General features: G+C 47.6%; 1 protein-coding gene across 1 annotated transcript in view; it reads right to left on the reverse strand.

The window, feature by feature from the left end:
- Window positions 1–13,822, reverse strand: part of LOC128843955 (uncharacterized) — a 29,215-nt gene extending 15,393 nt beyond the window's left edge. Inside the window, exon 1 of the mRNA XM_054041115.1 lies at window positions 13,775–13,822. The gene's annotated coding sequence lies outside the window, so the exon portion shown is untranslated. The remainder of the gene's footprint in view (window positions 1–13,774) is intronic.
- Between the last annotated feature and the right edge of the window lie 995 nt (window positions 13,823–14,817).

Below are 14,817 nucleotides of genomic sequence, written 5' to 3' on the forward strand. Positions count from 1 at the left end.
GCAGGTTAATGATAGGAGAGGTGAGGTGAATAGCACTTCCAGTGGGCACAAACTGGCTGTCTGGGAGACACTTGCACTTCTCAGAACATTGAGCAGGAAACATTAGGATTTATGTAATAAAGAAAGCAATAAGACTGCATATTCTTTTCCTTCTATCCATTGGATTAAAAGCTGACCCTCTAGGCTTATGGTTTGGTTCCTGACACTGAGAAGGGACGCAATGAATCATCCTGGAAAGTAGCTGGGACTTATTTGGGATATGACTTCCTTTCTTTTCCTAGACTCCTTGTGTGTTGCCATTTCCAGCGGGTTTGCTGGTATTATTTATTATTTGGGTGGGGGATGGGGGGCGTTGGTGAAAAGTGCAACATTTGAGTACCCTGGGCCACCTGAAAATAGATGTTCAGGCCTTTGTCAATACAATTCAGGACAAAATAAGCTACAGAACTTGTATTTAATGAACAAAAACACACATACTTGGATGCACATGTTGCTTGTAAGGGTGGTGTGTGTTTTCCTCTGATCTATACCCAAAGAAATGCCATCATGTGTATTCAGTACTCTTAGCTGGTGGGTCTTTGTGAATATTACTTATGTACAACACAGGGAATGTTAATATTGCCATTGAATTTGGGGTGGGGGCTAGTATATTTTTACTGATAAAACAGCTGTTCAAAGTTGTTGTTTTTTAAGGTTAAACTAAAAGAAATACTCAAATCAGTGTACAATCTGTATTGCACTTTTTCACATTTTAATGCTACATTTTCTTACATATCCTGTGATTTTGAATTTGAAACATTGTGTATCTTGTAGTGTCGTAGCTAGGCTGTTAAATGGCAGCTTCCTTCAGAAGGATTTGGGAAAAAACAAAACAACCCAGTATATGGTTTTATGATTCTGATGTAGGAGAATTTTGAGGACTGCTGTAGAATTCTACCTTTCTGTACAATTTTTTTTCCTTTTCTGTAGTATTTGCTGTATACTCTATGGCTTTTTTAATAACTTCATGTTTATTATTTAGTATTGGATATCCAATACACATTTTTTAATCCAATCAAATTCTGGTCTGCTTGGAGAGTTTGTTCCCTTTGTTCATTCCCATATATCAAGGCTGATTCCCCACTCTGGCACTTCGAGTGCAGAAGGTGGAGGTCTGCAAGGATACTAAAAATTAATACTGGCCACTCCAGGTTTATATTAAACTCCCAAGGTTACAGCTTTTCTCTGGCCTTGGATTGGTAGATGCTGCCATCACCCAAGAGCAGAACCCCTTTGAGAGCCCAGGAAGGTGCACTTGGGAATTCCTTCCTATGGGGTACTCTCAAGCCCTTTCATCCCCCTCCGGGGAAGAGCTGAGAAAGGGGAAAAAAAAAAAAAACGGAAATCAGCTGTTGCCACCAGCTAATTAAACAACATGAGCACAAACCTCTTAAGACACAAAAATCCAATTCTGTTCTAAAAAAGGTAAATTGTATTAAAAAGAAAATACATCTGGAAACTCAAGCTATTGCTAGATTTTAAAAGAGCAATTATAAGGATTAAGCACCAAAAATAGCTTTCTTGATGTCTAAAGGTTACAAGCAAAACAAAAGCACCTGGGGTTAGCACAGAGGAATCCACAAGCCATAACGAAATAAAAGGAATAAACCTGATCGTGTCTTCCTAGACATTCCTGATCTACTTACATATCTGGGGTTTGAAATGAGTAGTTCCTAGGTATGAGACTGTTGATTTTTCATACCTGACCCAAACTCTTATAGCATAGGTGCTGCCCTGTCTACCTCTCCCTGGGAGAACAAGAACAGAAGACAAAAGGGGAGTCTTGTTTCAATTTTAAAAAATTCTAACCTTCCCATTGGCTCTTTTGGCCAGGTGCCCACTCACCTCCTTTTACCTATGCATAGCAGTGAGACTTTTTAACCCTTTACAGGTAAAGCAATTAGAGAACAACTACTAAGAGAGGTTTTATAGCTACTGGCTGGCTGGGTGTCCATAAAAGGGAGCTACCCCTCCTTCATTTATCACACCATACCTGCTAGTTTTTAACCCTTTGGGTGTCCCAGGATTACTCATACCTGTTTTTCCTTCTGGGTTAAATGGGTGGAGCAGCGCAGAGTTGAGGGGCTCCAAGGGAAAAGGCAGAAGCATCACGTTACTGTCAGTGGAGTGTGTTTCTCCAACATGCACACAGTGTCTTTGCACTTAACTCCCCTACGTTTCAGAAACTCACCAGCATAAATCTCCTCTTCCAACAAACTTGCCCCATAATAAGAGTATTTCAAAGCAATGAAATATGCTATGGAAAGTGTCCTTAATACAATAAACCCATAAATCCATAGAGGAACAGAATTCTAATGCTTTGCACTTAGCCGTTTGTATCTGTAGATTTCAAAGTGTTTACAATGTGGGGTAAGTATCCTTATTTTACTGATCAGAAATAGAGGTAAGTTACTTCTCAAGCCAGTCACCTAGCTACTTCCCTGGCAGAGTCTGGACTAGAGCCCAGATCTCCTGGCTCCCTGCCCTGAATGCAGTCTACAAGACCAGACGGTCGCCAGCCCATGATGAGCAATATTCCATGTGTTACATTATTGGGATGATCTCTCCAAGTGCTTCCCATTTTCACACTCACCTCAAGCCTGGTTCTCCTAGATACGTCTACACAGCCCATGAGAGCTAGCCTCTGACCCAGGGCAACAGAGTCAGTCTGATTCTGTTTGTTTCCACTTAAGCTTTGGCGATGTGTTGAGGAATTAGATGGGAATTGGGCTCCAACGTGTTTCTAGGGAGCTACCTTTAGTACAGCAGCTGACCAGGGACTTTGTGGGTATATAGGAGACAGGGAGTTTACAAAGAAATTTACCTCATTTTTGTACAATGGTGCATTTATCAAACAGCCCATGAATGTTGCATAATCTGTACCTAAACCAGACAGAGAAAAGGTTGAAAAGGCTAAGCAAACACCTTGCCTAAGTTAAAAATGGAAAGAGATGGCTGTTACATTGGTCACTTCAGGTAATTTGATGGTATTGGCTTTGCAACTTAAACTAAACTTGATACAAATTTTATAAGGTGGAGGGAGGAGAAGTGACCTTTAGAGGGCAGAGGTGATCTTAAGTCTCTCACAAGAAGAATTTCTCAGGTTGACTGGCTACTAACTCCCACAGACTGGCAATGACAAGGCATAAACGCCAGAGGGCAGCCAATCCCATATATACCTCACAGTTAAACATAGCACAGGGATAGGGAACCTATGGCTTTCGTGCCAAAGGCGGCGCGCAGGGTGATTTTCAGTGGCACTCGCACTGCCTGGGTCCTGGCCACTGGTCCAGGGGGCTCTGCATTTTAATTTAATTTTAAATGAAGCTTCTTAAACATTTAAAAAATCTTATTTACATACAACAATAGTTTAGTTATATATTATAGACTTATAAAAAGAGACCTTCTAAAAACATTTAAATGTATTACTGGCACGCGAAACCTTAAATTAGAGTGAATAAATTAAGACTTGGCACACCACTTCTGTAAGTTTGCTGACCCCTGACGTAACTTCATTATTGGAAAAACTTGTAGCATGTGATCATCCGTCAAATGAGTTATTTGCATTACTATAGCATCTAGGAGATCTAGTCATGACCAGGACCCATTGTGCTAAGTACTGAACAGACTGCATCCCTCTGTCACTGCATTGTTAGGGCATAGCATTGCACTGGTTTAATCTAGAGTGTTAATTTAAACCAGTTTAGTTAAACCATGCAAACTCCTGTATGTCAGGGCCAGCCCACAACATTTTGGCACCTGAGGCGGGGAGCTCAAATGATGCCCCCATGCCCCTTCGCTTGGGCCAAAACTTTGAAAGGTCTCAATTCTGCCTTCTTCCTGTTCTACTCCTCTCAAGGTACTGCTCTGCTACTACCCCAATAAAGGAGAACTAACAACTTAAAATACCTTGTTCAAAAATTTTAAGTAACACTTAACTTTCAAACGCCTGAACAGCAAATGTAACTTTTCTTGTCTGCATGGTTAACACTGGCATTTTTATCTGTTTGAATAATCAAAATGGTGCTTTCTGTGCCTTCTTGGTTGCAGAGATTTGAACTGCTTCCTGCTGAAGGTCCACAGTCTGGGCCAGCTCATGCTCTATTGAGATGGTTGCAAGGCCGACCAGCCTCTCCTGTGTCATTGTGGAGCATAGATTTTTTTTATGAACTTCAGCTTGGAGAAGCTGCATTCTCCACTGGCAACTGTTACAGAAAGTGTTAGAAGTATGCGCAGAGCAACAAAAGCATTTGGAAATAGGGTGGTCATCTTATTTGTGCACATATATTCCAGAACAGTCTTTGGAGTTGATCCTGCTGAAATGTATCTTGAATGGGCTTTCAGTTCATCACCTAAATCACTCGCATCAATATCGCGCATGTCATCATGTGTCAACACTGTCTCTAGTGCCCTGCATTGCTGGTGTAGGTCTTCTTCAGGTATGGTGAGGAGTTTTGGAATATCATACAACATCCCAAATATACTGCTGTGTTCCTTGAGCTGCATGAAACATTCTTCAGCTGACTGTATTGCACAATCTAGCACCTGGTTAAAGAATTCAACTTTGAATTGTTGTTTGGGGTCTCTTATGGAATTTTCCCATGCCTCGTAATCAAAATATGTTTTCTTCGGTGACTCTTGTATTCTTGAATGGGCGGGAAAATAGCTTCATTGTGAAGTTCCTCTGCCAACTTCTGTGCACTCTTCAGAACGTTTTGAAATCCCTCATCTGACCAGTAAGACTGTTGCTTTGTCCAGTTGTTCCATTGCTCCAGATATATCAAGGTCAACACCTTGGAGTCTCTTGCTTACAACATTTATTTCAAACAGTATGTCATGCCACAACACTAAGCCACACAGAAATTTGAAGTTATGTATGTTTCTGGTGATTCCATTTTCCTCTGCCACTCTTCTCCCATGAACAGTTCCTGTCATAGAATTAGTTTCCATAATGGCAACTATGGAATCATCTATCTTCCCAATTTGGTTCCCAGATGTTGCTTCAAAATTTGCCATTGATGAGTTGATGAGAGAAAAATACATAGATGCTTTGAATTACATTAAAAAATTCAGCGGCCTCACTAGAAGCTGATGCTGCATCACTGACCTCCAAGCTCAATGAATGAGAACTGCATCGGGACAAAAAAAGCTCAAGGGTTTAACTCTCGGATCCATGTCTGCACTCCTCTGTTCTTTCCTCTCACGTTGGCACCATTATCGTAGCCCTGACCTCTCATGTCAGCTATCGCAATTCCTCTGAGCTACACTTTTCTTCAGGAATGTGCATGGTTACATCCATTTGAGATGGAGATATGGATGCTGCAGTAGCTGCCAGGTCACCTGCACTCTGACTAACTGGAAGATCAGGCATCTCCTCACCACTCACATCCTCACTGGGGCCGGAAGGCTCGCCGTGAACATTTGTGTCTATGTAGCTCAGGCAGAGGTGAAAGTAAGCCAGTATGGACCGGTACGGAGGACCGGTAAGAAAAGGAGACTGGCTGAGGGAGGGAGAAGCCTGCCCCCTCCATAAGAAAGGTTTAAACTCAGCTGTTCTCTGCACCCCCAGGGTTAGGAGCCGTTTCTGGCATCCTTGTTAATTTCACTCACAGTTGCTGAGGAGGAGGGATGGGGAATGGTGTGTGTGAGACCATGGCAGGGGCAGTTCTTTTCTGCCCCTGCGATGAGGGGATCTCCTATACACAAAAAATACAATCAAAATCAGGAACCGTTTCCAAGTTCAAATCTATCCCATTCCCTCCCCAGCAGAGGATCATGGTTGTGATATCCAAACTGCTTGCAGATCCTCTTTGAAATGTTACTGTTTAAAAAAAAAAACACAAAAAAAACATGGAGAACATGGTGAGATGTGTCATGATGATCAGGGTTTATTTTGGGCAAAGCAATTTTGCTAAAGCAACTGAAGATTCACAGGGAAAGCAAATAGCCCCCATAGACAAAACCACAAAGGGATTGGAGGGGAAAACTGTATATTCAGGGAAATTATTGTGCCTCCTTTGAAAGAAATAGTAGTTTTCATTCCACCCTCTTTATATATTGATTTAAACACCTGAAATGTCCTTAGGACATAGGGCACAATCTCAGATCTCTTTTTGTTTTGTCCTGCCTGCAGAGTGCAGAGGCTGAAATTGACAAAACTTTCTCTAAAGATCTTGTATATTTCATGAAGGCTATTCCAGTTGTCCTTCATTCACCCCTGCCTTCCCCTACTACTAGCCACCCATTGATGTGACCCCTGCACTCTTTTATGTGCCTGGAAGGGAGATTAAAAAATCCTTGATATCTGACTTGCTAGGAAATAGGGAGGATCTAGGGAAAGTGGGGCACTGATGGGCATGGTGCAATGCAGTCCCTGGCTCCCTCCCTGGCTGGCTGGCTATGTTTTTTGCCTTGATTACTTACTCCTTGGCAGACCCAGCCCAGCAGCATCTGCTGGCTCTCTGCAGGCAGCAGCAGCCCACAGGGGCCGGTTGCTGGGGTCGCTGCAGGTCGGCGGCAGAGTGCAGCTGCATTGTTTGTGACACATTCATACACATACATACTGTATGTATTACTATCCCATGGGGAGGGCGCCGGTGCCCTTTTGAGGGGTGGGAGGACAGGGGGGAGAATATTTCTGCTGCTCACACCTCAGGAACTTCTGTAAGAGGCAAGGTCTGGCTGGGCACTGCCAGCGCATCTGTGGGCACCCAGCTTTTGGGTTGCTGCTTAATGGTGTCCCCAGGAAAACTTCCAGCCTCAGCAGCTGCTGTTCTCTCTTCCAGCTGTGGGAGGGAGCCGCCTGGGAGACAGGGGAGGAGACGGAGGCCTGGGGGGCATGTGGCAGCAACAACACAAGCAATAGGGGAAGGCAGGTAGGGGCTGCAGCTCCAACGGGAACCACTACCCACAGCAAAGCCACCCCAGCCCCTGGCTCAGTCTTGGCACGTGGAAAGTTTGAGTGGGCCAGCCCAGTGGGGGCAAGAAAGGGGCATCCATGGGGAGGACTGGATGGAGCAAAGCATCCTTATAGCAACTCCCACATTGGGCCATACAGCTGCTCTCCCTGTTGTCGTGCCATGCCTCGAGATGAATGTGCTGCACGTCGGCCCTTTCCAAGCCACAATTTCGCATATGGCATGGGATTCCACTGAGTATAAGGAGGTCCCACACATGAAATGAATAGCAAGTTTGCCACATGACGAGTGGTAAGTGCAATCCGTTTCACGGTAATGATGTTGTTCATCGCACTGAATCCCCTTTCGCAGTCAGCATTGCTTGCAGCAAGGGTGTCCACTGCAAGGACGAGTTTTTTAAGTTTACCAGGAATGTTTTTTCCTCCAAAAGCCTTGAATTCAACAAATCCCTCAGTCGATCAGCCAATGCTCTTATTTCCTTTTCTCCAAAATGGGGATTCTCTGGATTCTCTTGCCATTTTTCAGGATTCAAAACTGACAAATTGTTAATTAAGTTCTTATAATTGGAAGACCTTTCTTCACGTTTGCTTTGATTGGCTTTGTTTGAGGCAGTTGTAAATAGCAAGCCAGCGCGATTACCATGTGGGGGTACCGTATGGCACTCAAAAGTTAACTTTGGAACATCCACATGAATGTCTTCCTGGGAAAACAAAATCTTCTTGTCTTGCTTCACAGATCTAAATCTACTCTGATCCATGTATATTCTAAATGTATATGTACAGTATGGATGGATCTCTCAAAAAAGATAGCTCTTCAGTGTAGGAGTTGTACCAACAAACAGCCCCCTGGGGAAGGACAGACTCCATTAAGCAGCACACATTAAGCAGAAGTTCCTGAGGTGTGTTATCCTAGAAACACTTGTCTCCCCCCCACACACACCCTTAAAAGGGCACTGGCACCTTCCCCACAGGACAGTAATACATACAGTATGTATGTATGTGTCACAAACAAGGCAGCTGCAGCCTGCTGCCGACTGCCCCAACCCCAGCAACCGGCCCCTACTATTGTATTATAGTAGTATTGGAGATCCCCTCATCCAGGGGCAGAAAAGAACTGCCCCTGCCATGGTCACACACACACCTTTCCCTCCCCCCCCCCCCAACAACTGGGAGTGAAATTAACAAGGATGCCAGAAACGGCTCCTATGCCCGGGGGCTGAACTGCCCAGGGAACAGCTGAGTTTAACTATTCTTATGCAGGCAGCAGCAGCAGGCATCTCTCAGCCGGTCTCCCTGCTCACTGCAAGCTAGAGCCTAGAGGAGATCCCCTGCTGAGTGGGGGGTGGGGGAGGAATGCAGAGCCTTACTGTCTGCAGCCTGGCTGGAGGAGGAGGGAGGAGACGAGAAACCAAGGTGACAGTGAGTTTTCCCCTTCCACCTGATTTTATTAGCTCTGGATTTAAGCTGTGCAGCCAAATGCTTGTATTTGTTGTGTATATTAGTATTGGAGATCCCCTCATCCCGGGGGCGGAAAAGAACCGCCCCTGCTATGGTCTCACACACACCCTTTCCCCCACAACAACTGTGAGTGAAATTAACAAGGATGCCAGAAACAGCTCCTAACCCCGGGGGCTGAACTGCTCAGGGAACAGCTGAGTTTAAACCTTTCTTATGCAGGGGGCAGGCTTCTCCCTCCCTCAGCCAGTCTCCCTTCTCCCTGCTGCAAGCTAGAGGGGAGTCCCTGCAGCTGCTGCTGAGTACCAGGCAGGGGGAAAGCATGGCCTAGCGTCGGCAGCCTGGCTGGAGGAGGAGGGAAGACACGGAGAAAAATGTGACAGTGAGTTTTCATTTTTTCAGGCTTATTCCAATATTAAAGTTTTATTACAGACAGTATTTTTAGTAGTAGTAGTATAGATATTTTCTATATATATGTCATGCAATGGGAGGGATCCATGAAGTATGTAGGAGAGGTGGGTTGCTTGCTTGCGATTGGACCATATGGGTAAGAAATGTAAATTACTTTCACCCCTGCCCAAACCCCAGGGCTCCCAGCTGCCTCTGCAACTGGTAGCTCCGGGGGTGATTTAAATGGCCCTGGGCTCCTAGCTTCAGCCGGATCCCCGAGCCCTTTAAATCCTGATCTAAAAGCCACGGGATTTAAAGGCCCCACCTCTTCTGGTAGAGGCCACGCCTTTTCCAGTTGAGGCCCCGCCCTCTCCGCAGGACTCTAGAGTACCGGTAAGTCCTTTAAGTTACTTTCACCCCTGATCTCAGGAGAGCTCCTTCCTGCTTCGATAGAAAAGCTTCCTTTGCTTTCTTTCTTTTTCTGAATGCTGCCCAGAGGGGCGTTTTCTTCTGTCACTCATGACTGCTGTTCTGTGCCAGCTATAGTGGCTCTCAACACTCAATTGAAGGGGACAAATAAGCAGGCTGGTAGCAGGGCCTGAATGATGGAAGATATCAGCAGCTTAAGGGCCTAACTGGCTCCTACTACTTCAGTTGACTGCCTGTTTTCCTCAAGTGGGTTCAGGGAAGCAGCAGGAAACAAGAAGCTCCCTGAGAAGCTGATGTTAATCAGTCCAGGCTCCTGGGGGTGCTAGAGAGGTACATAAAAGGCTCCTCCTTCTCTCTCTCCCTGCAGCTCTGCTGCTTTCTGTTATTCCCTCTCACCTTTTCTCCTGCCTGCCTGTTATGTCTCTTGTGCCCTCCTTCCTCCAGCACAGCACTCCACCATCTCTGTGCATCTAGAGCAGAGAGAATACATATGCACCAGCAGCAGACACAATTTTCTACACTCTGGGTCCTAGTGGTGCTCCCCCCCCACTCCAGTCTGGCACCTGAGGCAGCCGCCTCAGTTCACCTCATGGTAAGGCCAGCCCTGCTGTATGGACACTCTTTTCAGCTTAGTGGCTGTTTCGGGTTAGCTCAAATCAGTTAGGTACAGGTTTAAGATAAACCCCAAAAAGCCCCCTTAAACTGAAATAAGAGCATTCAAACAGGGGATGCTTTGGTTTAACTAAACGGGTATACAACCAAATTTAAGTTAAGCCAGTGCACCCTGCCCATGTAGACAAGGCCTCAGCCTTTATCTGTGCAAAAATCAAACCGTCCTGCATGGCCCAAAACTTTTTCTCCAGATCACGGGCATGACTGAGTAAATATCTATACCCCACTGTAAATGGATGCAGTGCTTTACAGAATACATACACCAACATGCTTATACACTTAAGGGGCTGATTTTTCATATGTGAGGAACACCCCAAAATGCCACTGAAGTCAAGGAAAGCTGCGGGTTGTTGGCACCTCTGAAAGTCAGCCGCCAAGACTGCAGGAACAGTGGATGTGGAGGCAGCTGATGAAGATTCTTGGCAGAAGTGGGTTTTGAAGAGGAGAGAGGAAAGCACTGAAATAAGGAATGCAAATGGGGATGAGAACACTGCAGCAAGAGTGAGGGGCAGCTGGAGGAGATGAGCAGAGATCTAGAATGTGACTATGCCTTTGAAGGGAGATGCCTGATTGATGTGATACAGAACAAGTTGTCAGGGGACAAGTACTAGAAACTAAGGAGGGGAGTTGGGGGGTTGGGAAGGGACAAAGCTAAATCTGGCACATTGCAAAAACCACTTCATACCAATCTCACTGCTGCTTGGTGTGCTGCTATTTGGGAGGAGGTTCACCAGAGCCATCGTAGTATGCATCGTGACTTAGAGAGTGATTTGTGACCAAATATCCCTATCATCGCCCGGCACTACCTTCCTCCAGCCCAGGGTATCCTTTGAAGCATTGCATGAGGATGGCAACGTATTCAACAGCCTTTATTGCAGCAAGTGGTGTCCTCTGTGCACTTTTTGGTGCCCATTTCCTCTTCCTCTTCCCAACTGTTGTCTGCTTCTCCCCTACACCATCCATCACTGCATGGTCCAGTTCTCCTGCCATCTGGTCCTTCTGCCCATGTTTCCTATGCCCCTGAAGCAAGGAGGAACCAGCACTCTCAGATTTGACACCTTGCATGATCATAGAATCATAGAATCATAGAATATCAGAGTTGGAAGGGACCTCAAGAGGTCATCTAGTCCAACCCCCTGCTCAAAGCAGGACCAATTCCCAGCTAAATCATCCCAGCCAGGGCTTTGTCAAGCCGGGCCTTAAAAACCTCCAAGGAAGGAGACTCCACCACCTCCCTAGGTAACGCATTCCAGTGTTTCACCACCCTCCTAGTGAAATAGTTTTTCCTGATATCCAACCTGGACCTCCCCCACTGCAACTTGAGACCATTGCTCCTTGTTCTGTCATCTGCCACCACTGAGAACAGCCGAGCTCCATCCTCTTTGGAACCCCCCTTCAGGTAGTTGAAGGCTGCTATCAAATCCCCCCTCATTCTTCTCTTCTGGAGACTAAACAATCCCAGTTCTCTCAGCCTCTCCTCATAAGTCATGTGCTCCAGACCCCTAATCATTTTTGTTGCCCTCCACTGGACTCTTTCCAATTTTTCCACATCCTTCTTGTAGTGTGGGGACCAAAACTGGACACAGTATTCCAGATGAGGCCTCACCAATGTCGAATAAAGGGGAACGATCACGTTCCTCGATCTGCTGGCAATGCCCCTACTTATACAGCCCAAAATGCCGTTAGCCTTCTTGGCAACAAGAGCACACTGTTGACTCATATCCAGCTTCTCGTCCACTGTGACCCCTAGGTCCTTTTCAGCAGAACTGCTACCTAGCCATTCGGTCCCTAGTCTGTAGCAGTGCATGGGATTCTTCCGTCCTAAGTGCAGGACTCTGCACTTGTCCTTGTTGAACCTCATCAGGTTTTTTTCTGCCCAATCCTCTAATTTGTCTAGGTCCCTCTGTATCCGATCCCTACCCTCTAGTGTATCTACCACGCCTCCTAGTTTAGTGTCATCTGCAAACTTGCTGAGAGTGCAGTCCACACCATCCTCCAGATCATTAATAAAGATATTAAACAAAACCGGCCCCAGGACCGACCCTTGGGGCACTCCACTTGAAACCGGCTGCCAACTAGACATGGAGCCATTGATCACTACCCGTTGAGCCCGACGATCTAGCCAGCTTTCTATCCACCTTACAGTCCATTCATCCAGCCCATACTTCTTTAACTTGGTGGCAAGAATACTGTGGGAGACAGTATCAAAAGCTTTGCTAAAGTCAAGAAATAACACATCCACTGCTTTCCCCTCATCCACAGAGCCAGTTATCTCATCATAGAAGGCAATTAGGTTAGTCAGGCACGACTTCCCCTTCGTGAATCCATGCTGACTGTTCCTGATCACTTTCCTCTCCTCTAAATGTTTCATAATTGATTCCTTGAGGACCTGCTCCATGATTTTTCCAGGGACTGAGGTGAGGCTGACTGGCCTGTAGTTCCCCGGATCCTCCTTCTTCCCTTTTTTAAATCCACCAGCACATGCTCTGCAGACTGTCTTGAGCTACAACAAACCAGCCTGACACACCCTGCTGTGTGGAATGTGCTGCTTCTTGCAGTCCAACTCCCAGATCAGGGGTTCTCGCAACAAATTTTTTGGTGGCCTCAAGAGTGTGGCCATCAACTCTCATTAATGGGTGCACTGACACTTTTTTCCTAAAATACTTAATTAACTTTAGGAAAGCAATTAAATGTGCACAGATTCACATCCAAATCATTGTAATATATATTTGTAGAGTTTTTTTGGCAGACTCAATAACAAAAATAATACTGCCTCCCTCTTTGCTCCCCTCCCCCTGCCAATTCAAGGCTTAGTGGGTCTTGGGGCTTGCAATGAAAAGTGATATTTGTTAATAGCATAGCACACTTAGTAGCTACCTGGGAGGCTATGATAAGTGATACTAACAAACCTACAAGTATCACTTTTCACAGATAGCTAGTCAGTCTGCTGTGAAAAGTGATACTTGCATGTTTGTTAATATCACTTTTCTCAGCAAGCCCCAGAACCCATTAAGCCCAGGATGGGAGGGCTGAAGTGGGAGGCAGCAGGGGCCAGAGGCAACAGTGAGATGGATGTGGGGGCAGAGGAAGCAGCAGGGGCTCAGGGCAATGGGGGGGAGGATGGATGCGGGGATGGATATAGGGCCGTGGGAGAGAGTGGGGGCCGGGATGCATACAGAGGCAATGGGGGTGGGTCATGAGTCCCACTGTTGAGTGACCAGAACCAGGCCCTGGTGTCTGCTGCCATGCAGCCAGGGCCAGGGCTCAGTGCCTGTGGCCAGAACCCAGAGCTGGGTGCCGGAGTCCAGGGCTGCATGGCTGGAGTAAGCGCCTGCCACTGCGTGGCCGGAGCCTGGGAACAGAGCTGTGGGTCGGCGCCTGCTGCCATGCAGCTGGGGCAGGGGATCGGGACCAGAGGCTAGGGCTGTGTGGCTCAAGCCCATGGCCAGCGCCCACCACCACATGACTGGAGCTGGGGGCAAGAGGCCAACTGAAGTTCCACAGCTGGAGCCAGGGGTCAGCACCTGCTGCCCTGCAGTCTATCAGGGGTTGGCGCCCAAAGCCCCGTGCGTGGAGCCCACTGCCCTGCGGCCAGGGCTAGGGCTCGGCGTCTGTGGCCAATCCCTGCCACTGCGCGGCCGGAGCCCGGAACTGGAGCTAGGAGCCAGCGCCTGCTGCCACGCAGCTGGAACCAGGGGCTGGAGGCTGAAGCCCTGCAGCTGGAGGCCAGGGCCGTGTGGCCAGAGCCGGGGGGGTGTCAGTACTCGCAGCCCCATGGTCGGAGCCCAGGGCTGCACGACCAGGTTCCTGAAGTCCCACTGCTGGAGCCAGCTGCCCAAACTCCCTTCTCCCCAATGTGGGTCAAGAACTCACCTTGCTCCTGCAGCGTTGTGCCCTGCCTCTCTCCAGAGGCAGTGCAGGGTGGCACTTCCAGGAGCAACAAGGGGAGGGATTCAGGCCGGCATTCTGCATGTGCATTAGTCATTTAAAAAACAGGTCCCTGCTCCTGAGTCTGTGCTGCCACCTAAGCAATTGCTCCAGTGGCAGAGCCAGGGCATTGCACAATTGTGCAAAAAACCATGAGGGACAGGATGGACCAGCTTTCTAAGGGTCTTTAGGAATGCAGCTAGGGATTTTCAAAAGCACCCAGGTGCCTCTCGACATCTTTAGATACCATGCTAGCTTTGAAAATCTGGCCCAGAGCCCAGGCAGCTGCCTCCACCCTAGCCACCTGCTGGGGCACCACTTGTCTGAAAGGGAGCAGGAGGGGCAATTCAAAGCAAATCAATCATTTCCCTTGGCAGCTGGTTAGAGCATAGCCCTCTGTGATTCCCACCCTCCTGCCTTAGGCAGCAAGTCTTGTACTCAATCAGCTACTTACCAGTGTCTGCCACTGGCTGAATGTTGGAGGGGGCTTTGTCCTAAGTTCCCTTTAAGCTGTGCAGCTGCACAGCAGCCTATTAAGCACCGTGCAGGAGCTCAAGGCTGCAGCGGGGAGAGATGCTTCTCCCTGCTGGCCCCAGCCTCGCCCCAGGCCTGCCGGTGGGAGAGGCGCCCCAGCCCCAGCCCTAACCCAGGCCAGCCCTGGACCTGCTGCAGCTGGTGGAGTGTCACCTATCCCCCCCGCCCAGTCCAAGTGCTGCTGCAGGGAGAGTCCTCTCTCCCTGCTGCAGTCCCGGGGCCGCCTTCACCCCAAACCCCTCATCACCGGCCCCACCCCAGATCCTGCACCCCCAGCCGGAGTCCTCACTCCCTCCTACATCCCAACCTTCTGCCCCGGCCCTGAGCCCTCTCCCACACTCCAAACCCCTCGGCCCTACCCCCCGCCACATGAATTTTGTTATGTGCACCAATATGGAGGCAATGTGTCACACATCACCTCCACATTGGTACACATAACAAAATTAATTCCGCAC

The sequence above is a fragment of the Malaclemys terrapin genome, chromosome 10 (assembly GCF_027887155.1).
Source record: "Malaclemys terrapin pileata isolate rMalTer1 chromosome 10, rMalTer1.hap1, whole genome shotgun sequence".
NCBI lineage: Eukaryota > Metazoa > Chordata > Testudines > Emydidae > Malaclemys > Malaclemys terrapin.